At 42.7% G+C, this 21355-nt stretch overlaps 21 non-coding genes across 21 annotated transcripts; all 21 read left to right on the top strand.

Annotated features, from left to right (window-relative positions):
* Window positions 1–200: 200 nt before the first annotated feature.
* trnal-uag lies at window positions 201–282 on the top strand. Its single transcript has one exon. It is a non-coding gene; the product is annotated as a tRNA-Leu (tRNA).
* A 257-nt stretch (window positions 283–539) lies between these two features.
* On the top strand, window positions 540–621 carry trnal-uag. Its single transcript has one exon. It is a non-coding gene; the product is annotated as a tRNA-Leu (tRNA).
* Window positions 622–878: 257 nt separating this feature from the next.
* trnal-uag lies at window positions 879–960 on the top strand. Its single transcript has one exon. It is a non-coding gene; the product is annotated as a tRNA-Leu (tRNA).
* Window positions 961–1216: 256 nt separating this feature from the next.
* Window positions 1217–1298, top strand: trnal-aag. Its single transcript has one exon. It is a non-coding gene; the product is annotated as a tRNA-Leu (tRNA).
* A 257-nt stretch (window positions 1299–1555) lies between these two features.
* On the top strand, window positions 1556–1637 carry trnal-uag. The gene has a single exon. It is a non-coding gene; the product is annotated as a tRNA-Leu (tRNA).
* A 257-nt stretch (window positions 1638–1894) lies between these two features.
* On the top strand, window positions 1895–1976 carry trnal-uag. The gene has a single exon. It is a non-coding gene; the product is annotated as a tRNA-Leu (tRNA).
* Window positions 1977–2233: 257 nt separating this feature from the next.
* Window positions 2234–2315, top strand: trnal-uag. The gene has a single exon. It is a non-coding gene; the product is annotated as a tRNA-Leu (tRNA).
* Window positions 2316–2571: 256 nt separating this feature from the next.
* On the top strand, window positions 2572–2653 carry trnal-uag. Its single transcript has one exon. It is a non-coding gene; the product is annotated as a tRNA-Leu (tRNA).
* Window positions 2654–2910: 257 nt separating this feature from the next.
* On the top strand, window positions 2911–2992 carry trnal-aag. The gene has a single exon. It is a non-coding gene; the product is annotated as a tRNA-Leu (tRNA).
* A 257-nt stretch (window positions 2993–3249) lies between these two features.
* Window positions 3250–3331, top strand: trnal-uag. The gene has a single exon. It is a non-coding gene; the product is annotated as a tRNA-Leu (tRNA).
* A 257-nt stretch (window positions 3332–3588) lies between these two features.
* trnal-uag lies at window positions 3589–3670 on the top strand. The gene has a single exon. It is a non-coding gene; the product is annotated as a tRNA-Leu (tRNA).
* Window positions 3671–3927: 257 nt separating this feature from the next.
* trnal-uag lies at window positions 3928–4009 on the top strand. The gene has a single exon. It is a non-coding gene; the product is annotated as a tRNA-Leu (tRNA).
* Window positions 4010–4266: 257 nt separating this feature from the next.
* Window positions 4267–4348, top strand: trnal-uag. The gene has a single exon. It is a non-coding gene; the product is annotated as a tRNA-Leu (tRNA).
* Window positions 4349–4603: 255 nt separating this feature from the next.
* trnal-uag lies at window positions 4604–4685 on the top strand. The gene has a single exon. It is a non-coding gene; the product is annotated as a tRNA-Leu (tRNA).
* A 258-nt stretch (window positions 4686–4943) lies between these two features.
* Window positions 4944–5025, top strand: trnal-aag. The gene has a single exon. It is a non-coding gene; the product is annotated as a tRNA-Leu (tRNA).
* A 255-nt stretch (window positions 5026–5280) lies between these two features.
* trnal-aag lies at window positions 5281–5362 on the top strand. The gene has a single exon. It is a non-coding gene; the product is annotated as a tRNA-Leu (tRNA).
* Window positions 5363–5619: 257 nt separating this feature from the next.
* trnal-uag lies at window positions 5620–5701 on the top strand. The gene has a single exon. It is a non-coding gene; the product is annotated as a tRNA-Leu (tRNA).
* Window positions 5702–5956: 255 nt separating this feature from the next.
* On the top strand, window positions 5957–6038 carry trnal-uag. Its single transcript has one exon. It is a non-coding gene; the product is annotated as a tRNA-Leu (tRNA).
* Window positions 6039–6294: 256 nt separating this feature from the next.
* On the top strand, window positions 6295–6376 carry trnal-uag. Its single transcript has one exon. It is a non-coding gene; the product is annotated as a tRNA-Leu (tRNA).
* A 257-nt stretch (window positions 6377–6633) lies between these two features.
* trnal-aag lies at window positions 6634–6715 on the top strand. The gene has a single exon. It is a non-coding gene; the product is annotated as a tRNA-Leu (tRNA).
* A 257-nt stretch (window positions 6716–6972) lies between these two features.
* Window positions 6973–7054, top strand: trnal-uag. Its single transcript has one exon. It is a non-coding gene; the product is annotated as a tRNA-Leu (tRNA).
* Window positions 7055–21355: the final 14301 nt, after the last annotated feature.

Below are 21355 nucleotides of genomic sequence, written 5' to 3'. Positions count from 1 at the left end.
AAAAAAAACTCAGTCTTGAGTTGCGTGTGACTCAACTTGAAGGTCAGTGTGCTTTGGGATGAGTTGCCAAATGTTGGAGAATGTGGACTCTTGACTTCTTGTCACTGGCTGAAGGGCTAATTTGATTTATGTCATTTTGGTTGCTATCAAGCTCATTCTTCTGTGATTTTATCATTAGGTGCATTTTCTCATTGAAAACAGGTAGTGTGGCCGAGCGGTCTAAGGCGCTGGATTTAGGCTCCAGTCTCTCAGGAGGCGTGGGTTCAAATCCCACCACTGCCATTATATATACAAGAATCAAGTGATATTTGGAAACCACACCCAACCTGAAGACAGTCTAAAAAAACCTCAGTCTTGAGTTTAGTGTGACTCAACTTGAAGGTCAGTGTGCTTTGGGATGAGTTGCCAAATGTTGGAGAATGTGGACTCTTGACTTCTTGTCACTGGCTGAAGGGCTAATTTGATTTATGTCATTTTGGTTGCTATCAAGCTCATTCTTCTGTGATTTTTTTATTAGGTCTATTTACTCATTGACAACAGGTAGTGTGGCCGAGCGGTCTAAGGCGCTGGATTTAGGCTCCAGTCTCTCAGGAGGCGTGGGTTCAAATCCCACCACTGCCATTATATATACAAGAATCAAGTGATATTTGGAAACCACACCCAACCTGAAGACATTATCAAAAAACCTCAGTCTTGAGTTGGGTGTGACTCAACTTGAAGGTCAGTGTGCTTTGGGATGAGTTGCCAAATGTTGGAGAATGTGGACTCTTGACTTCTTGTCACTGGCTGAAGGGCTAATTTGATTTAAGTCATTTTGGTTGCTATCAAGCTCATTCTTCTGTGATTTTATCATTAGGTGCATTTTCTCATTGACAACAGGTAGTGTGGCCGAGCGGTCTAAGGCGCTGGATTTAGGCTCCAGTCTCTCAGGAGGCGTGGGTTCAAATCCCACCACTGCCATTATATATACAAGAATCAAGTGATATTTGGAAACCACACCCAACCTGAAGACAGTCTAAAAAAACCTCAGTCTTGAGTTTGGTGTGACTCAACTTGAAGGTCAGTGTGCTTTGGGATGAGTTGCCAAATGTTGGAGAATGTGGACTCTTGACTTCTTGTCACTGGCTGAAGGGCTAATTTGATTTATGTCATTTTGGTTGCTATCAAGCTCATTCTTCTGTGATTTTTTATTAGGTCTATTTACTCATTGACAACAGGTAGTGTGGCCGAGCGGTCTAAGGCGCTGGATTAAGGCTCCAGTCTCTCAGGAGGCGTGGGTTCAAATCCCACCACTGCCATTATATATACAAGAATCAAGTGATATTTGGAAACCACACCCAACCTGAAGACATTTAAAAAAAACCTCAGTCTTGAGTTGGGTGTGACTCAACTTGAAGGTCAGTGTGCTTTGGGATGATTTGCCAAATGTTGGAGAATGTGGACTCTTGACTTCTTGTCACTGGCTGAAGGGCTAATTTGATTTATGTCATTTTGGTTGCTATCAAGCTCATTCTTCTGTGATTTTTTATTAGGTGCATTTTACTCATTGACAACAGGTAGTGTGGCCGAGCGGTCTAAGGCGCTGGATTTAGGCTCCAGTCTCTCAGGAGGCGTGGGTTCAAATCCCACCACTGCCATTATATATACAAGAATCAAGTGATATTTGGAAACCACACCCAACCTGAAGACAGTATCAACAAACCTCAGTCTTGAGTTGGGTGTGACTCAACTTGAAGGTCAGTGTGCTTTGGGATGAGTTGCCAAATGTTGGAGAATGTGGACTCTTGACTTCTTGTCACTGGCTGAAGGGCTAATTTGATTTAAGTCATTTTGGTTGCTATCAAGCTCATTCTTCTGTGATTTTATCATTAGGTGCATTTTCTCATTGAAAACAGGTAGTGTGGCCGAGCGGTCTAAGGCGCTGGATTTAGGCTCCAGTCTCTCAGGAGGCGTGGGTTCAAATCCCACCACTGCCATTATATATACAAGAATCAAGTGATATTTGGAAACCACACCCAACCTGAAGACAGTCTAAAAAAACCTCAGTCTTGAGTTTGGTGTGACTCAACTTGAAGGTCAGTGTGCTTTGGGATGAGTTGCCAAATGTTGGAGAATGTGGACTCTTGACTTCTTGTCACTGGCTGAAGGGCTAATTTGATTTATGTCATTTTGGTTGCTATCAAGCTCATTCTTCTGTGATTTTATCATTAGGTGCATTTTCTCATTGACAACAGGTAGTGTGGCCGAGCGGTCTAAGGCGCTGGATTTAGGCTCCAGTCTCTCAGGAGGCGTGGGTTCAAATCCCACCACTGCCATTATATATACAAGAATCAAGTGATATTTGGAAACCACACCCAACCTGAAGACAGTCTAAAAAAACCTCAGTCTTGAGTTGGTGTGACTCAACTTGAAGGTCAGTGTGCTTTGGGATGAGATTGCCAATGTTGGAGAATTTGGACTCTTGACTTCTTGTCACTGGCTGAAGGGCTAATTTGATTTATGTCATTTTGGTTGCTATCAAGCTCATTCTTCTGTGATTTTTTTATTAGGTCTATTTTCTCATTGACAACAGGTAGTGTGGCCGAGCGGTCTAAGGCGCTGGATTTAGGCTCCAGTCTCTCAGGAGGCGTGGGTTCAAATCCCACCACTGCCATTATATATACAAGAATCAAGTGATATTTGGAAACCACACCCAACCTGAAGACAGTATCAACAAACCTCAGTCTTGAGTTGGGTGTGACTCAACTTGAAGGTCAGTGTGCTTTGGGATGAGTTGCCAAATGTTGGAGAATGTGGACTCTTGACTTCTTGTCACTGGCTGAAGGGCTAATTTGATTTATGTCATTTTGGTTGCTATCAAGCTCATTCTTCTGTGATTTTATCATTAGGTGCATTTTCTCATTGACAACAGGTAGTGTGGCCGAGCGGTCTAAGGCGCTGGATTAAGGCTCCAGTCTCTCAGGAGGCGTGGGTTCAAATCCCACCACTGCCATTATATATACAAGAATCAAGTGATATTTGGAAACCACACCCAACCTGAAGACAGTCTAAAAAAACCTCAGTCTTGAGTTTGGTGTGACTCAACTTCAAGGTCAGTGTGCTTTGGGATGAGTTGCCAAATGTTGGAGAATGTGGACTCTTGACTTCTTGTCACTGGCTGAAGGGCTAATTTGATTTATGTCATTTTGGTTGCTATCAAGCTCATTCTTCTGTGATTTTATCATTAGGTGCATTTTCTCATTGACAACAGGTAGTGTGGCCGAGCGGTCTAAGGCGCTGGATTTAGGCTCCAGTCTCTCAGGAGGCGTGGGTTCAAATCCCACCACTGCCATTATATATACAAGAATCAAGTGATATTTGGAAACCACACCCAACCTGAAGACAGTCTAAAAAAACCTCAGTCTTGAGTTTGGTGTGACTCAACTTGAAGGTCAGTGTGCTTTGGGATGAGATGCCAAATGTTGGAGAATTTGGACTCTTGACTTCTTGTCACTGGCTGAAGGGCTAATTTGATTTATGTCATTTTGGTTGCTATCAAGCTCATTCTTCTGTGATTTTTTTATTAGGTCTATTTACTCATTGACAACAGGTAGTGTGGCCGAGCGGTCTAAGGCGCTGGATTTAGGCTCCAGTCTCTCAGGAGGCGTGGGTTCAAATCCCACCACTGCCATTATATATACAAGAATCAAGTGATATTTGGAAACCACACCCAACCTGAAGACAGTATCAACAAACCTCAGTCTTGAGTTGGGTGTGACTCAACTTGAAGGTCAGTGTGCTTTGGGATGAGTTGCCAAATGTTGGAGAATGTGGACTCTTGACTTCTTGTCACTGGCTGAAGGGCTAATTTGATTTAAGTCATTTTGGTTGCTATCAAGCTCATTCTTCTGTGATTTTATCATTAGGTGCATTTTCTCATTGAAAACAGGTAGTGTGGCCGAGCGGTCTAAGGCGCTGGATTTAGGCTCCAGTCTCTCAGGAGGCGTGGGTTCAAATCCCACCACTGCCATTATATATACAAGAATCAAGTGATATTTGGAAACCACACCCAACCTGAAGACAGTATAAAAAAACCTCAGTCTTGAGTTGGGTGTGACTCAACTTGAAGGTCAGTGTGCTTTGGGATGAGTTGCCAAATGTTGGAGAATTTGGACTCTTGACTTCTTGTCACTGGCTGAAGGGCTAATTTGATTTATGTCATTTTGGTTGCTATCAAGCTCATTCTTCTGTGATTTTTTTATTAGGTCTATTTACTCATTGACAACAGGTAGTGTGGCCGAGCGGTCTAAGGCGCTGGATTTAGGCTCCAGTCTCTCAGGAGGCGTGGGTTCAAATCCCACCACTGCCATTATATATACAAGAATCAAGTGATATTTGGAAACCACACCCAACCTGAAGACATTTAAAAAAACTCAGTCTTGAGTTGGTGTGACTCAACTTGAAGGTCAGTGTGCTTTGGGATGAGTTGCCAAATGTTGGAGAATTTGGACTCTTGACTTCTTGTCACTGGCTGAAGGGCTAATTTGATTTATGTCATTTTGGTTGCTATCAAGCTCATTCTTCTGTGATTTTATCATTAGGTGCTATTTACTCATTGACAACAGGTAGTGTGGCCGAGCGGTCTAAGGCGCTGGATTTAGGCTCCAGTCTCTCAGGAGGCGTGGGTTCAAATCCCACCACTGCCATTATATATACAAGAATCAAGTGATATTTGGAAACCACACCCAACCTGAAGACAGTATCAACAAAACCTCAGTCTTGAGTTGGGTGTGACTCAACTTGAAGGTCAGTGTGCTTTGGGATGAGATGCCAATTGTTGGAGAATTTGGACTCTTGACTTCTTGTCACTGGCTGAAGGGCTAATTTGATTTATGTCATTTTGGTTGCTATCAAGCTCATTCTTCTGTGATTTTTTTATTAGGTCTATTTACTCATTGACAACAGGTAGTGTGGCCGAGCGGTCTAAGGCGCTGGATTAAGGCTCCAGTCTCTCAGGAGGCGTGGGTTCAAATCCCACCACTGCCATTATATATACAATAATCAAGTGATATTTGGAAACCACACCCAACCTGAAGACATTTAAAAAAACTCAGTCTTGAGTTGGGTGTGACTCAACTTGAAGATCAGTGTGCTTTGGGATGATTTGCCAAATGTTGGAGAATTTGGACTCTTGACTTCTTGTCACTGGCTGAAGGGCTAATTTGATTTATGTCATTTTGGTTGCTATCAAGCTCATTCTTCTGTGATTTTTTTATTAGGTCTATTTACTCATTGACAACAGGTAGTGTGGCCGAGCGGTCTAAGGCGCTGGATTAAGGCTCCAGTCTCTCAGGAGGCGTGGGTTCAAATCCCACCACTGCCATTATATATACAAGAATCAAGTGATATTTGGAAACCACACCCAACCTGAAGACAGTCTAAAAAAACCTCAGTCTTGAGTTGGGTGTGACTCAACTTGAAGATCAGTGTGCTTTGGGATGATTTGCCAAATGTTGGAGAATTTGGACTCTTGACTTCTTGTCACTGGCTGAAGGGCTAATTTGATTTATGTCATTTTGGTTGCTATCAAGCTCATTCTTCTGTGATTTTATCATTAGGTGCATTTTCTCATTGACAACAGGTAGTGTGGCCGAGCGGTCTAAGGCGCTGGATTTAGGCTCCAGTCTCTCAGGAGGCGTGGGTTCAAATCCCACCACTGCCATTATATATACAAGAATCAAGTGATATTTGGAAACCACACCCAACCTGAAGACATTTAAAAAAAACTCAGTCTTGAGTTGGTGTGACTCAACTTGAAGGTCAGTGTGCTTTGGGATGAGTTGCCAAATGTTGGAGAATGTGGACTCTTGACTTCTTGTCACTGGCTGAAGGGCTAATTTGATTTATGTCATTTTGGTTGCTATCAAGCTCATTCTTCTGTGATTTTATCATTAGGTGCATTTTCTCATTGAAAACAGGTAGTGTGGCCGAGCGGTCTAAGGCGCTGGATTTAGGCTCCAGTCTCTCAGGAGGCGTGGGTTCAAATCCCACCACTGCCATTATATATACAAGAATCAAGTGATATTTGGAAACCACACCCAACCTGAAGACATTTAAAAAAAACTCAGTCTTGAGTTGGGTGTGACTCAACTTGAAGGTCAGTGTGCTTTGGGATGAGTTGCCAAATGTTGGAGAATGTGGACTCTTGACTTCTTGTCACTGGCTGAAGGGCTAATTTGATTTATGTCATTTTGGTTGCTATCAAGCTCATTCTTCTGTGATTTTTTTATTAGGTCTATTTACTCATTGACAACAGGTAGTGTGGCCGAGCGGTCTAAGGCGCTGGATTTAGGCTCCAGTCTCTCAGGAGGCGTGGGTTCAAATCCCACCACTGCCATTATATATACAAGAATCAAGTGATATTTGGAAACCACACCCAACCTGAAGACAGTATAAACAAACCTCAGTCTTGAGTTGGGTGTGACTCAACTTGAAGGTCAGTGTGCTTTGGGATGAGATGCCAATTGTTGGAGAATTTGGACTCTTGACATCTTGTCATTGGCTGAAGGGCTAATTTGATTTATGTCATTTTGGTTGCTATCAAGCTCATTCTTCTGTGATTTTTTTATTAGGTCTATTTACTCATTGACAACAGGTAGTGTGGCCGAGCGGTCTAAGGCGCTGGATTAAGGCTCCAGTCTCTCAGGAGGCGTGGGTTCAAATCCCACCACTGCCATTATATATACAAGAATCAAGTGATATTTGGAAACCACACCCAACCTGAAGACAGTCTAAAAAAACCTCAGTCTTGAGTTGGTGTGACTCAACTTGAAGGTCAGTGTGCTTTGGGATGAGTTGCCAAATGTTGGAGAATGTGGACTCTTGACTTCTTGTCACTGGCTGAAGGGCTAATTTGATTTATGTCATTTTGGTTGCTATCAAGCTCATTCTTCTGTGATTTTTTTTATTAGGTCTATTTTCTCATTGACAACAGGTAGTGTGGCCGAGCGGTCTAAGGCGCTGGATTTAGGCTCCAGTCTCTCAGGAGGCGTGGGTTCAAATCCCACCACTGCCATTATATATACAAGAATCAAGTGATATTTGGAAACCACACCCAACCTGAAGACATTTAAAAAAAACTCAGTCTTGAGTTGCGTGTGACTCAACTTGAAGGTCAGTGTGCTTTGGGATGAGTTGGAGATTTTGGACTCTTGACTTCTTGTCACTGGCTGAAGGGCTAATTTGATTTATGTAGTTTTGGTTGCTATCAAGCTCATTCTTCTGTGATTCTTTTATTAGGTCTATTTACTCACCACTGCCATTAAATATACAAGAATCAAGTGATATTTGGAAATCACACCCAACATGAAGACAGTCTCAAAAAACCTTAGTCTTGAGTTGAGTGTGACTCAACTTGAAGGTCCGTTTGCTTTGGTATGAGTTGCCAATTGTTGGATAATTTATTTCCACCAAAGGGGCTCTCAGATGTATGTCACTGTGATTGCCATCAAGCTCACCCCATTGTACATTTTTAAATAGGTGCATTCTACCAGAGCTAAAACCTCAGTCTTGAGTTTGGTGTGGCTCAACTTGAGGGTCAGTTGGTTTTGCTGTGAGGTGGCAATTGTTGGAGAAAATGGCTCCAGTCTCTCAGGAGGCGTGTGTTCAAATCCCAACATTGCCTTTATGAAAATAAAATCTACGTGAATGCCATCCCCACCATAAGTGAGGTGACCACCCGGACTGTTAGTGACCAATAACCAATTTCAGCACATGGATTAAGTTTGTGATTTTCAGTGATAATATTTCTGAGTTAGACTGTGCTTTGTACATTTCTCAGTGATTTGGAAGAGCATACTGTCCCTGCAATAAGAAGGTATTTTTCACCTCTTCTTGGTCTGAAAATGTGCCAGCAGTCCTTCTTATTCTCAAGCTTCTGGACTTAAGTATGATTTTAGATGTGATGTCGAGCAGCTCTCAGTAATCTGGCCCAAATCGAAAAACGTCAAGGACTCTAACACAGTCAGGGTTCAGTGGAAAGCACCAGCTTGTGTTTTCAAGCCAAACATTTCTCAACATCTATATACTATAAGCAAGTGACATTTAAGCATTGTTTCATCTTTAATTTGAGTGTATCCTAAAGTAAATCCATTAAAAAACTTGCACCAAAGAGACCAAATTCAAAGTGTAACCTTTTGACACAACTGTAGAAGGTGCAGAGGCTTTTAAACCATTTTCAAAGACTACTTTTAGATTTATACTTTGCTAAAGTCATTACATTTCTTGCACTATTCCACTCTGCTGACTTGCTTTAACCTTCCTCGCCTTACCCATAACCATAATGAATGCTCTCTTACCCTCCTACTTAATGGTGTCTTTGTTATTGCTCTCCTGTCCTCTTTACTTTGTTGGATAATGTTTATTATGCACATTTATCTTGGTTGTGCAGCATTTTATTTGTCTCTGTGACCCATGAAAACACATAATCACAGATCTGTTTTTAAGTGGTGGAGCATTGTTATATTTTATGTAGGTATTCAACTCATGCTTGAGCAAACTGCTGCCTTCAGAGGCGATTTGTACTCTCTATAAATCCAGTAGCTATGAATAAAGCCATTACTTACATTTAAATGCGTACATTACGTGCTGAACTGTTGTACTATGACTCCAATGCAAGGAGTTTGGTGTTCCAAGAAATCAGATTTCTCTCCTACAAACTGTTTTGCAAGCTCCAATGAAAGGTTATCATTTAGTGATACCATGGGTTTTACAGTAGAAAGGTAGTTTGACAGACAATAAACATAAATCATTGTTGGGGCTTATGCAGGTTAAAAGATGTATTGCACTAGAAGATAGAGCCGATATATTCTACAAACTCAGACGTGGAACATGGGTACATTTGGTTTAAGAAGATTAGAAAGGCAGATACAGTAGAAATATACAGCAACTGGAATCTCTGTTGACAACTGTAGGAGTTTTCACTGCCAAATCCAACAGGATGGTCTTACAATTCACAGTTGATGTGTGGCACAGAGGAATACATCACACAAATACAACAATTCAGTGCAAAAGTCATTTACATCCATCTGGATCCTCCTTTGTCTTCTAGTATAGACCCATTATCTTTTCTGACATTTAGTCTGTCTACAGTATGTCGTAAATTATCTTTTTGATTTATACTCACGACACCTTCTGCACGTTTGTCTGTCCTGGGAGAGAGATACTTCCTCTCTTGCTCTCCCCGAGGTTTCTTCCGGTATTTCTGTTACTCTGTTATCGAACCTTTTTGTTGTAAACCCCACCTTCTGTATTCAACTAGAGATTTGTTTCCGTGTCCTGGTTCCTGTTTGCCTGTGTCTGCGATTGTCCTGTCATTCTTCCTGTCTCATAATCTAATTGGACAATTACATTTTCTGTGTGGATTACCTGCCCTGCCCTGTAAATGTGGATTTTGATATTAAACTTCCTTATAAACTGGTACCTGCTATCCATTGTGCTGCACTTGGGTCCTGACACAACCCTTTACAGTTGGACCCACTCTCAATCGATTTCAAATCCTTTTCAACCCATTATCTGATGAGCATTGTTGTAGACTAACTATCTGTTACCTGTTTGTCTCACACTGTTGTATAGTGTGAATATGTCAATGTGTTTACACAATTAAAGCCCGCGAATAAAACAGTGTGCTCCAGTCTTTTATTTTCCCCTTGCAAGTTCTCTGTCCTTGAGCTGTGAGGAAACATTTAACTGCTTGAAGATGCAACCTTGTTGAATAAATGTGATTTTCACACATTTATTTATTTTCACTGAGAAGTTATTTTCCGCTCAAGGCATTCAGCAAGCTTATATCGATCTCCTTTATGCTCTGAAATGTGGTATCAACACTTAATCTTGTATCACACATTTTTTCACAATATACAATTTATTACATTTGCTTCCTGTCCCTGTAAAAATCACTTAGCCGCAGTCCCTCTCTTTACCACCGGCAAATGTTGTTATTGTTTATGTCTCCCGCTGTGACAGCAACATTCAGCCAAATAGTTTGGAATGATTCCCTTAAATCTTAAAGGAGGACACACAGTATCTCCATCCCCTCCCCGGGGTCTCTCCCTCTCATACACTTTGATGCTTTTAACACATAAATCCTCTGCCGCATCCCCAAGCTGTGTCAAGCAGCGGTCTGTTGCCATTTGAGTTCCTTCATTTATTTGTGGCAGTCTCCCAAAATTGGTACTGGGAGACTTTGGGCTTTATGACTTGTTAATGTGTTGGGAGGCTGAGCGGCTTGGAGTGGTTTCTTAATGGGAGCTAATCAAAGCGGTGGGAAGCAGGAAGCAGGAGGGAGGAAAGAGACAGATAACAGGAACAAGATGGAGAGGGAGCTGCATGCTTCCACTGCTCAGTTTGCAGTTTATTAGGTGGTTAAAACTAATGCAGACTAATGCAACAGTTCTGCAATAAAGCCCTACATTCATGAATTGTATACTCCATTTGTTTTTAAGAGGTGTTCATTAAACTGTGTGCTCGTTTTGCAGGCTGCAGTTTGTGGTGCATTATACTGAAAGGTGTTTCTATAATTGTGTCCATCCGATTTATATCAATGAAGATGGGCTGCGTTACAGAAATGCCCTCCTGCATGAAGACACAAACAAATCACGCTATAAAGGACGAAGCATAATCGTTTTCAACCTCATTCATATAAATACTTGGGTGTAATAATAGTACTATGGGTACTAGGATAATACTATCCTGTAAAGGCCACGTTGAATATATCCGCAAAAAAACAATACAAAATAATTGATTTTCTCCGCCGGATTAGGACTTTTGGGGTGATGGTATATTGTACATATATATATATATATATTATATTGTACATATACCATCATGGTATATATTGTACGAAGAGGAATAGGGCCACATATGAATTTATTTTCAAGATCTGACCAATAGTGTTGTGTTTATTAAAAATCTGAGAAAAAAGTCAGAACTCATTTTTTCAGAATGTGTGGCCCTAATTCTCTTACGTAAAATTGCAATACTACATGGTGCAAGTGTTTTCTCCACCTTTTTAATAGTCAAAACTGCTCTACCAATTGTAAATCTGCTCAGAGATTGTTATTTAACCTTTTAAGAAACGTTATGAACAGCGGATTTGAATTGTTACCATTAAATCAGACATAACATTACATTTTAGATGCTTTAATCCAAAGCGTCTTACACTCAATACTGTGAGCAATCCCACAGGAGCAATTTTGGGTGAAGTGTCTTGCCCACGGACACCACCATGCTGACTGCAGTGGGGTTCGAACCTGTGACGCCCTGATCCGAACACCAACGCACAACCAACTGCACCACACGCCTCCCTGTGACATAAATGGTCCCCAGTTTAATAAGGTTAGACAGAAGCACTCTTTTGTGCAACCTACAATTAAATATAGACTAAAGTAGAGGGTCTTGAACAAATTGCCCTCAGTGATTGTAATATGTTAATATCTGTTCTCTTGCATCTAAAACATTTGTACTTGTTCACATCGCAGATGGAGCTGCTTTAATGCAAGAACAAATGTCTTTATAAATATTTATATTGTGTTGTATCGTTATTTTCCAATGATTTCCTCTTTTGTTTTGTGAATAGATGAGCTACCCATACTGCAAACTATCCTCTTCATGTTGCCTGACAAAAAATGTGCCTTGTTTCCCTTCTGGATGAAGATATAGCACTTCACATTAGCTCTAACAACGGTTTGAAATATGAATGCATGATCGCCCTGCAGGGGAAATAATAAACACGCTTTTCTTCCTCTTTCCTCAGCCAACACTAGATGTCCCTCTGAGCATTTGATAAAACCGAGACAGCTCCAGCTCTGGGCGTTTCACTCACAAAAGCATCATTTAGATAATAAACATGGATTTTATCAAGCCTTCAAGAGAAGATGTAAATTAAACGATACACAGAGAAGGAAGCGTCCAGACATTGCTCAAGGGAACTAAAATATCCGGCTAAATGCAGGAGTGCAAGAGTACATCTTGTAGAGAAAGTATGAGCTCTGAAAACAAAACCCTGTGTATTGTGGGTCAGGTGATCCAGACAGAGGATTACACAGTGAAGCTTGAGGGGTGTAATGTCTCAGATCTCACATCAGCTCGCCCTAAAGTGGATTATGAAGCTGATATTGGTGTCAGGCGTTTACTGCTAGGCGAGAGATGGGAAAAGAAAAAAAAGGTGGCCGGGGTAATCTGCTGGTAGACAGAGGAAGAGACGTCGATTGGCTGATGTGGGATAAACGCACAGCTCGCCTGGAGTTAGACTTAAGATCAGCGTGGTGAAGCAAAAACTGTGATAGTGTGATACTGTAGAGGCTGCTGTGAGGAAGAAAGGTTTTCAAATGAGAGTGAAGCTGTGATTACAGAGGGATTGCAGGTTAAATCCCAGGGAATCACCGGCGTCTGTGCAGGTGGTTTATTGAGGTTTTACTTTCATGGGTGTGAGGAAACAATCAAGATGGAGTTGGGGAAAAATTCAAGAGCAGATTGAAACATCTGTGCAGGGACTTTGGGCTGGAAGGAGGAAGGAGATTGTGCCAGATGATGTTCCCTTCTGACTTCATGATAGTTAATTAAGTCCAAAAGCATTAATATCACATCCCCTGAATGTCTAAATAGCTCCATCTTCTATAAAGTGCTCATATTAATTCATGTTATTTACAAAAGTGTCTAAATGGTCTATAGTGTCTTTATTTAATAACAGCTCAAAAGTGTATTCAATGTTTATTCTCTCTATAGTACACATAAATATGATATACTATACTTTATCTTTTGTATACGTCATAATTGAATAATTATATTATACACATATATATATCTCATTGTCTTAGTACTTGTACTGCAACGACAATAAAGTTGGAACTAATGTAATCTGATTTTAATCTTACGATAAGATACGATATACTTTATTGTCCCCGTAAGGACATTTGTTCTGGACTCCGTCCTGCAGTTCCGCATACATGTACATATACAAACATAGTAGACATTAAGAGACATACACATATCATCAGTCATACACCGTTTGAACAAACACAATACACAGACGCACATACTGCCAATGGCGACCTATTGCACAACCCTCATGGCCAACATTTAAAAAATACATTTCATTTCATGTGAATGTTAAGAAGCTTAATGGACATAGGTAGGAATGAGTGCTTATAGCGGTTCAGCCTGCTCTTGCCCTGAATCTTCTACCAGAAGGTAGGAGCTGGAATTCTGGGTGGAGTATGTGGATGGGATCAGACACCATTTATTTGTGCCTGTCTGATAATGGACTGCTCGTATATGTTTTGGAGAGATGGGTGTTTTTTAACCCCCATCATTTTCATAGCAGTCTGTACCAGGCGAGCGATCTGTGACTTCGACTGCACTGTCAAGTTACCATACCAGGCAGTGATACCATACCTCAGGATGCTCTCCAACACTGAACAGAAAAATGAACTTCTGGTCCACTCCGATTTAAATCTTCTGATGAACTTAGACACATTTCACCATCAAGTCTCATCAGTTCATTAGCATATTCCTCCCATCAGTTGTTTTCATTTGCAACACTACATCTTGGTGGATGAGGCTACTTTAGTTTGTAATGACAAAGTGATAAAATAAATGCTTGCTTTATTTACAGTTTGCTCATAGATAAACTTGAATGTGTTGGTGGAATTATGTTACACCTCAGTAAAGGAGGCATTGAGACGTTAAAACAGAGATTGTGTGTTCAGAAGAGATATCATTATAAAAAATGTGGCAATAAAAGCAACGTTTTCTGCTCAGTCCCACAATAAGGATTCTTGGAGAAAACAGTAACGCAAGAAATGTCACCATACGTCTACGGTCTTCTTCTATACATCTTAGAATCTATTGGGAAAGAAAAGCCACTACATTTTTATGTGCAGTCTTTTCAAACCATCGGTAAGAATGCATTCCAGTATTTGGCTGTTCCAGGGACATTTAGCACTTAGGAGAAGACATGAATACAGTCTCTGCTGCAGAAGCAACAAACTGCAAGAATCAAATCTAGTAATATGAATTTTACCAAGCGAAGGACGCAAAGGGAACTTATCTGGCTAAGGTTTTTCCGACTGATAAAACAAGATTTAATTTTAACTTTTGATGTTCTGTTCACAGTCAGAAACCGTAACAAGATAACGCCCTGGAATCTGACCGAGGTTTGACATTTACAGCCAAATATCACCCAAAAACAGCTTTGTAGATTCAGGTGTTTCAGACTTTTTCTAAAACAATGACTTTCTGCCAGATGCCAGAACAATGATAAGCAGAAAAATAAGCAATATTTAAAAAAGGCATATAATGGTCCTGCCTGACTCTCATCATACTACTTCCCTGATGGCTCCCACAGGAATGTTGACATCCTCGTGGATTCATCTTCTTCTTACAGACACATGCATTTCCAAACATTTGGACTACCTATGTTGCAAATGTATTATCTCTTTGATTTACACACGGCATCTATTGCACGTCTGTCCGTCCTGGGAGAGGGATCCCTCCTCTGTTGCTCTCCCTGAGGTTTCTCCCATGTTTCCCTTTAAACTGTGGGTTTTCTCTGGAAGTTTTTCCTTGTACGATGTGAGGGTCTAAGGACGGAGGGTGTCGTATTGTCATACTGATATTCTGTACAAACTGTGAAGTCCACTGAGACAAATGTAACATTTGTGATATTGGGCTATATAAATAAACATTGATTGATATAATGCTCATTTTCAGGTTCATATTTGTATTTGTGGCCTCTGGCATGTTTCCATTCTTTAATGTTCAAAAAGCTCTTTATTTTTCTCATACTGCCTGTGCTGCAGCACCTCTTTTCACCCTCTGTCTGAAACCAGAGCCCAGTCTGCTCTGATTGGTTAGCTGGCCGTCTCTGTTGTAGTCAACCGCTTAGAGATGTCCCGCCCCTTAGACTATCACTACATGTGTAGGGTGGCCAATAGAAGCACGCGTGTCACATAGTGATGTCACCATGTTACGGAAGTAAACAAAGGGGTCCAATTGAGGGCGTTGCAGGCAGGGGGGCAGTGTCTTGGAGAGAAACTCCCTCTGGAGGTGGTGCTTTAACGAAAACTTTGGGGATGTGCACCACTAAAGCAGAATGTCACCTGACATAAAAATGCCCTTTATAACATATCTTAAGGGTATCATTTGGTCTGAATCTAATTTTAAGACCTTTTACAGTTTAAATGTTGCATAAATTAAATCAGGGACCATATTCCAGCTAAGAAAACTGCTCACTCTGCACAGAGAGTGGAGGATTTGAGGATTAATGGGTGCGGTGCAGAATGGTTTATTTGCGCAATGGGCCTCCTATAAAGTTAATCCAGCCATAGACAGCCAGGTGTAAGTTCTCATCCAAAGAGCAAGTCTGCATATTTCAAGGTGTGAAAGGACAGAAATTGTGAATTGGCTCCTCCTTCGCGTCGAAAGGAGCCAGTTGAGGTGGTTCGGGCACCTACTGTAGTAAGGATGCCACCTGGGCGCCTCCCTAGGAGGTGTTCCAGGCACGTCCAGCTGGGAAGAGACCAAGGGGTAGACCTAGGACCAGGTGGAGGGATTATATCTCTTCGCTGGCCTGGGAGCGCCTTGGGATCCCCCAGTCAGAGCTGGTTGATGTGGCCAGGGAAAGGAACGTTTGGGGCTCTCTGCTGGAACTGCTACATCCGCGACCCGACCACGGATAAGCGGGAGAAGATGGATGGATGGATGGATGGAAAAAAGTACTCAGACCCCTTTAAAATATCTAATACAACAACAACAACAACAATGTTTTAAAAAGTCCTGCAAAAACATAAAAGTAACCAGCAAAATGTACTGGAAATATAAAAAGAATGTGATGGCCCCGGTGAATAATATATAAACCTATATTATATTGTTGGAATGTAAATAGTGATGCATGAAGGTTTAGGTAGCATGTAATGTTGTAGCTGATCAAAATGTAGGGCTTCGACACACATTCAACAAATACAAACTGCATGTTAATACATCACAAGTTTCCAAAGCATCCCCAAGTTCATCATCACCAGTTATGTAGGTAAATGACTCCAATCCTCATGATATTTGGCCGAGTTCTGTTTTAAAAAAGACAAAGCATGGAAACAACTCTCAGTCAGCGACCAACAGAACAGCTTTAGTACATCCTTCCTACAAAGAGAGATCAAGTGTGCTGTTTGTAATGGACTTCAATCATTCGCCTGGCGTCACTCTTTGAGAACACTTCTCATTACAAATAGAAACATCATCAACTCTACCTCAGCTCACTTCTCTCCCGAAAGAAAAAGCTAATTAGACGAGCCCTGTCAGCACTTCTGTTGCTTGTTTTGTTTTTGAGCAAGTAACAGAAGTAAGTTATTTAGGGTTCCCTCGTAGCTGAAGTACATCCACACTGAACAGCAAGGGCTGCCATGTTCGCTTGCTCTGCATAATAAGATCTGATCACAATATGGACAGGAGGCAGGCATGCATATAAATCATAGATGTAAAGGTGTGATTGGATTGTTCATTAGCTGCGCAGGAAATCTAAATTCATTGCGCTGCGTGATGAAAACCAGGTCTTCAGGTCATGATGAATAACCTGCCAATTCAAATCTAATTTACAAAAATCCAGATTTTAAATGATAATCTAAAGCAGGGGTGTCAAACTCAAATACACAGTGGGCCAAAATAAAAAGATCGGGACTAGTCGAGGGCCGGACTGGTTCATTGTTTATTGCAAAACGTATTGAAATGAACTTATTGCACATATTAAACCTGGAGCTAACAAAGCTTAAAGTATTGCCTATAAAAACAACATGAAACATTAAATAATCAGTTGCATTCATTTCTTATGGCTCTATCTGCAGCTTTTCCGGAGTCATTTCTTATGATTATATTTTTCCACAGGCCAACAACAGCTTCAACAAAACTATTTCCCTCAAAGAACAAACCAAACATGCCCTGTTGTCGTGAGAGAGAAAGTGCAACAGGAAACATCCATTAAACTCAGTGTGCTGCTCTGATGCTAGTTCAAGCAGATACTTGGCGTCTCATCTTGGGTGCAAGTTCATCAATGTTTGGGCTCAGGCTCTGAGAGGAGGAAACCCTCAGGATGGAGTGAAGGTGTCCGTGCAATATACCGGCGGGCCAGATCTAATAGTAATTAGAAATTATCCTGCGGGCCAAAATTAAATCCACCACGGGCCTGATTTGGCCCCCGGGCCTTGAGTTTGACACATGTGATCTAAACGCTTTAAATATGTCTCAAAAATGTGTTTTTAATTTGTCATATGTCCAGGCTAACAAAACACATAGTTTTGATCTTCTTACGTTTTTAAGCTTACTTTTTTTCATGACCCTTATTCTGACCGTCTCTTTTATGCTACAATCTTGAGACCCTGTCTTGTGTTTCTTTTGCATCATAACTGACGTTTTTATTTCTGCTGTGTGTGTTGATTTGGGAGACTTACTGCATTTCATATGTGCTGTTATTAAGGGTAATGATTTAGCATATCTCTGAGGTTGTTTGTGTGGCATCTTGGGGGCATTTACTTTTGGATTATATGGGTTTATACTCTATACTGTATTTATAGTCCACGCTAAACACACTGCACTAACTAGGGAGAGGTGATTATAGCCTAACACTTGTCTTTTACGGTTTGTGTAGTGGTATATATTTATAACTATAGGTTACTTACGTAACCCCAGTTCATGAAGTGAGATGTCTCACTATGGGGATGTGCCTCATCGCGGAGCAAACAGAAGCAACAATCTCATTACGTGATCTTGACGTCAGCGTCAGGGAATTCACCCCCTATAAGTAGCTTGCGCCACGACGCATGCGTCATTCAAAATAAGCACCTCTTCTCGCTTCACCATAGCAAGGAGGGCCGTCTGGTGACTCTCTGAGAACTGGGGTTACGTAAGTAACCTATAGTTCTCATTCATAACACTCCGTTCGATGTCTCACTATGGGAAATTGTAGCTCCCGTATTGTCAGACGAGCTTATCTCGAAAATCACCAAACCAACCAGAACTTAACAGGTAGAGCTCTGACTCAACCAGGTGCCCAGCACTGCTTGAGTCACACTGGGAGCAGAACGTCCAGCCTGTTAAGAGGCGGACAAAAGTGAGCGGCGAGGACCAGCTCGCCGCTGCACCAATGTCTTTGATGGGACACATCCTGGACAGAGCCCAGGATGCAGCCAGACCCTGAGTCGAAAGAGCTCGCGGACCCGAGGGTGCCTGCGAACTCTGACTCGTATTGGGCCCCAAAGCAATTGCTTCCACAAACCAGTGGGAGAGCCGTTGCTTAGTAACAGGCTTGCCCTTATAAGGGTTAGCCCAGGACACAAGGGGTTGGTCATTATGACGAAGCACCCTTGATCTGTCCCTGTACGTGCGTAAAGCACGGGCTGGACACGGCAAATCCGGCCGCTGTTCCCCGGAGGAATACAGTGGCGGGGAGGATGCCTCAATGACAAATGTGGTACCTGAACCAACCGCCTTAAGATAAAGGCAGGGTTGGGCTTCAACCACACTCTGTTTGCCCTGGGGCGAACTGAGTGCATGAAGACTGTACAGATAGTGCATGAGTGCCACTGGCTCGCTTGGCAGCTGCCAGGGTCAGCTTCATGTCACACTGTATTCAGATTGTACCACTCACGGGCCAGGCCCATAGAGCCAAGCGCTCTGGGTGCCCCCCCCCCGCTTGGGACAGTATGTCCCTGCGTAGTACAGCAGCTGATATATCTCCGCTAGCCAGTACATAGCTGGCCAGTGCGGAGCTATCAGGATAAGTGTGTGGCGTTGCTCTCTCACTCTGGCCAGAGTTGGTGCATTTAGATCGCGCATCGAAAAGAACAGCTGACACTGAGCGTTGTCTTTCGATACGAACAGATCCACCGCGGCTCTGCCGTAACGCACCCACAGCTGGCTCACAATCCTTGGATGTAGAGTCCAGTCTGCATAAAGTGGTATACCTCTGGACAGTAGATCTGCCCCGAGGTTCATCACTCCCGGTACGTGCGTCGCTCTCAGAGAGAGGAGACGTCTACCGCTCCATAGGATCAGTTTGCGCGCCAGTGTGTGTAACTGGAGAGAACGCAAACCCCCTTGGCGGTTAATATACGATATTGTGGTCGTATTGTCTGTCCTCACGAGGACGTGATGTCCCCTGAGGAAAGGCAGAAAGCGTTTTAGGGTGAGAAACACCGCTAAAAGCTCCAGGTAATTTATGTACGCCCGCTGGAGGTCTCTGCTCCAGAGACCCCTCACCGGGCGACCTTCATAAATACCTCCCCAACCTGTCAGACATGCGTCCGTGGTGACCACTTTCCGTGAAAGGACAGCACCCATAGGCACACCTCGTACTAGAAAAGTCGGGTGCAGCCAGTGGTGCAGTGCCATTATGCATTTCACAGTAACCATCACTCTCCGTGCGCCATGACAAGCTCTGAAAGCTTTCACTCTTTCCGCTGACAAGCGAGCTGAAAAGGGCACCGAGTTCAGGTGTAAACCCAGGAAGAGTATAGTCTGCGCGGGGCACAACATGCTCTTCTCTGTGTTTATTATGAAACCCAGGTTGAGCAGGTGCTTTACGAGGACATTTGTCTGCGTAACAGCCTCCTGCTCCGACTGTGCGAGAAGCAGCCAGTCGTCCAGGTAGGTCGCCAGGCGAATACCCTGTTGTCTTAACAGGGCTATCGCGGCTTCCGTACATCGTACAAACACCCTTGGACTGAGAGACAGACCGAAGGGGAGTACTCTGTATTCATAACAGATCCCCTGAAATGCGAATCTCAGATATTTCCTGTGTGGGTAATATACTGGGATGTGAAAATACGCATCTTTCAGGTCGACTGATGTAAACCAGTCGTCTTGTCGCACGAGCCGCAGCAGAGATGTGTGAGTGAGCATTCTGAACTTATATATTTGTAGATATTTGTTCAGAGCCCTCAAATCAAGTATTGGCCGAATTCCGTTCCCTCCCCGTTTGGGAACGAGGAAGTACTTGGAATAGAAGCCGCCCTGACTCTGCTCGGTGGGTACAATAGATATAGCCCTCTTTTCTAGGAGTGAGAGAATCTCTCTCTCCAGAATATGGGCTAACTCTCCTCGGGCCTGCGAATGCAGAATGCCCGAGAAGCGAGGGGGGGTGACAGCGAATTGGAGTCTGAAGCCCCGTGTTACTGTCTTGAAAACCCAAGCAGATGATGTGAGCATCTTCCACTAGATGCTCCTTATACCTCATTCACACCAACGGTGTTCTAGGGCCGGTTCGGAGCTGGAGCTTGAAAAGCACCGGGTTTTCCTGTTCACACCGCAGCGGAGCAGCCTCTTAGCTCCGGAATCCGGTTCGTCTCAAGCACCAACAAATTGTCCGGCCAGAGCAAAAGCACCACATACGTCGAGCTGGGGGCAGGATCAACTCCTGAACAACAACAAAAAGCCCGCGTTTTATCCAGTTTGTACACAACGATGGAGAAACTTAACAAGAGTTTCAGTGTTTCTGCCATAGACTGTATAAAGGTTTCTGCTCATGGTGAAGCAACGTGTCTGCGTGTTAAGGTGGAACCTGAGCATTCACGTTGATCACCTCTCATTATAAATCTATAAAACTATAAATATTAAACTTTACTTCACGTGTTCATTTGGGAACAGCTGTTACATACCTGGGTGAAGGTTACAGTTCATTTAAATGAAAGATACAACGTTACTCCACACTCATGGTTCAGTCCACCTTAAGAAATAAGACCGACCTCGGAAGCAGTTGTGTTTATTGACCAATATACAGTCTATGTTATTGACACGAGTACACTTTTTTTATAAGAATATAACTAAACCACAGAAATGACTCCGAAAAAGCTGCAGATAGAGCCATAAGAAATTAATGCAGCTGATTTCATCTGCGCAGTTTGGCTTTATGAAGCAGGCACGCAAACAGTTACGTCATGACGCAAACGATGACGCAACGACGCATTACCAGTCGGACTCGGTGTGAAAAGAGCCAGAGCTAAACCGAAGAACTGGTTCTGAACCTGAAAAGCTCTAGCAAGGAGCTTGAACCAGAGTTGCGTTGGTTTGAATGAGGTATTAGAGCCAGTGGAGATGTCACGTCTCTTCCCCTCTGAGTCTCTATTTGTTGTGTTATGGGGCCCTCTAGTGTCTGAACACAGTGGTGCCCCTTTTCGACAATCCCCACTGGCACTGCGCATGCGCATGACGGTGGTGCCTTCACAACCCCAGCCGGCACTGCGCATGCGCGTGACGGTGGTGCCATTACAGCCCCAGCCGGCACTGCGCATGCGCGTGACGGTGGTGCCTTCACAGACCCGTCAATTGTCCG

This window comes from Gymnodraco acuticeps, unplaced genomic scaffold (assembly GCF_902827175.1).
Source record: "Gymnodraco acuticeps unplaced genomic scaffold, fGymAcu1.1, whole genome shotgun sequence".
Lineage (NCBI taxonomy): Eukaryota > Metazoa > Chordata > Actinopteri > Perciformes > Bathydraconidae > Gymnodraco > Gymnodraco acuticeps.
The sequence above is the reverse complement of the archived record's forward strand: the minus strand, read 5'-3'. Positions and strand labels throughout refer to the sequence as shown.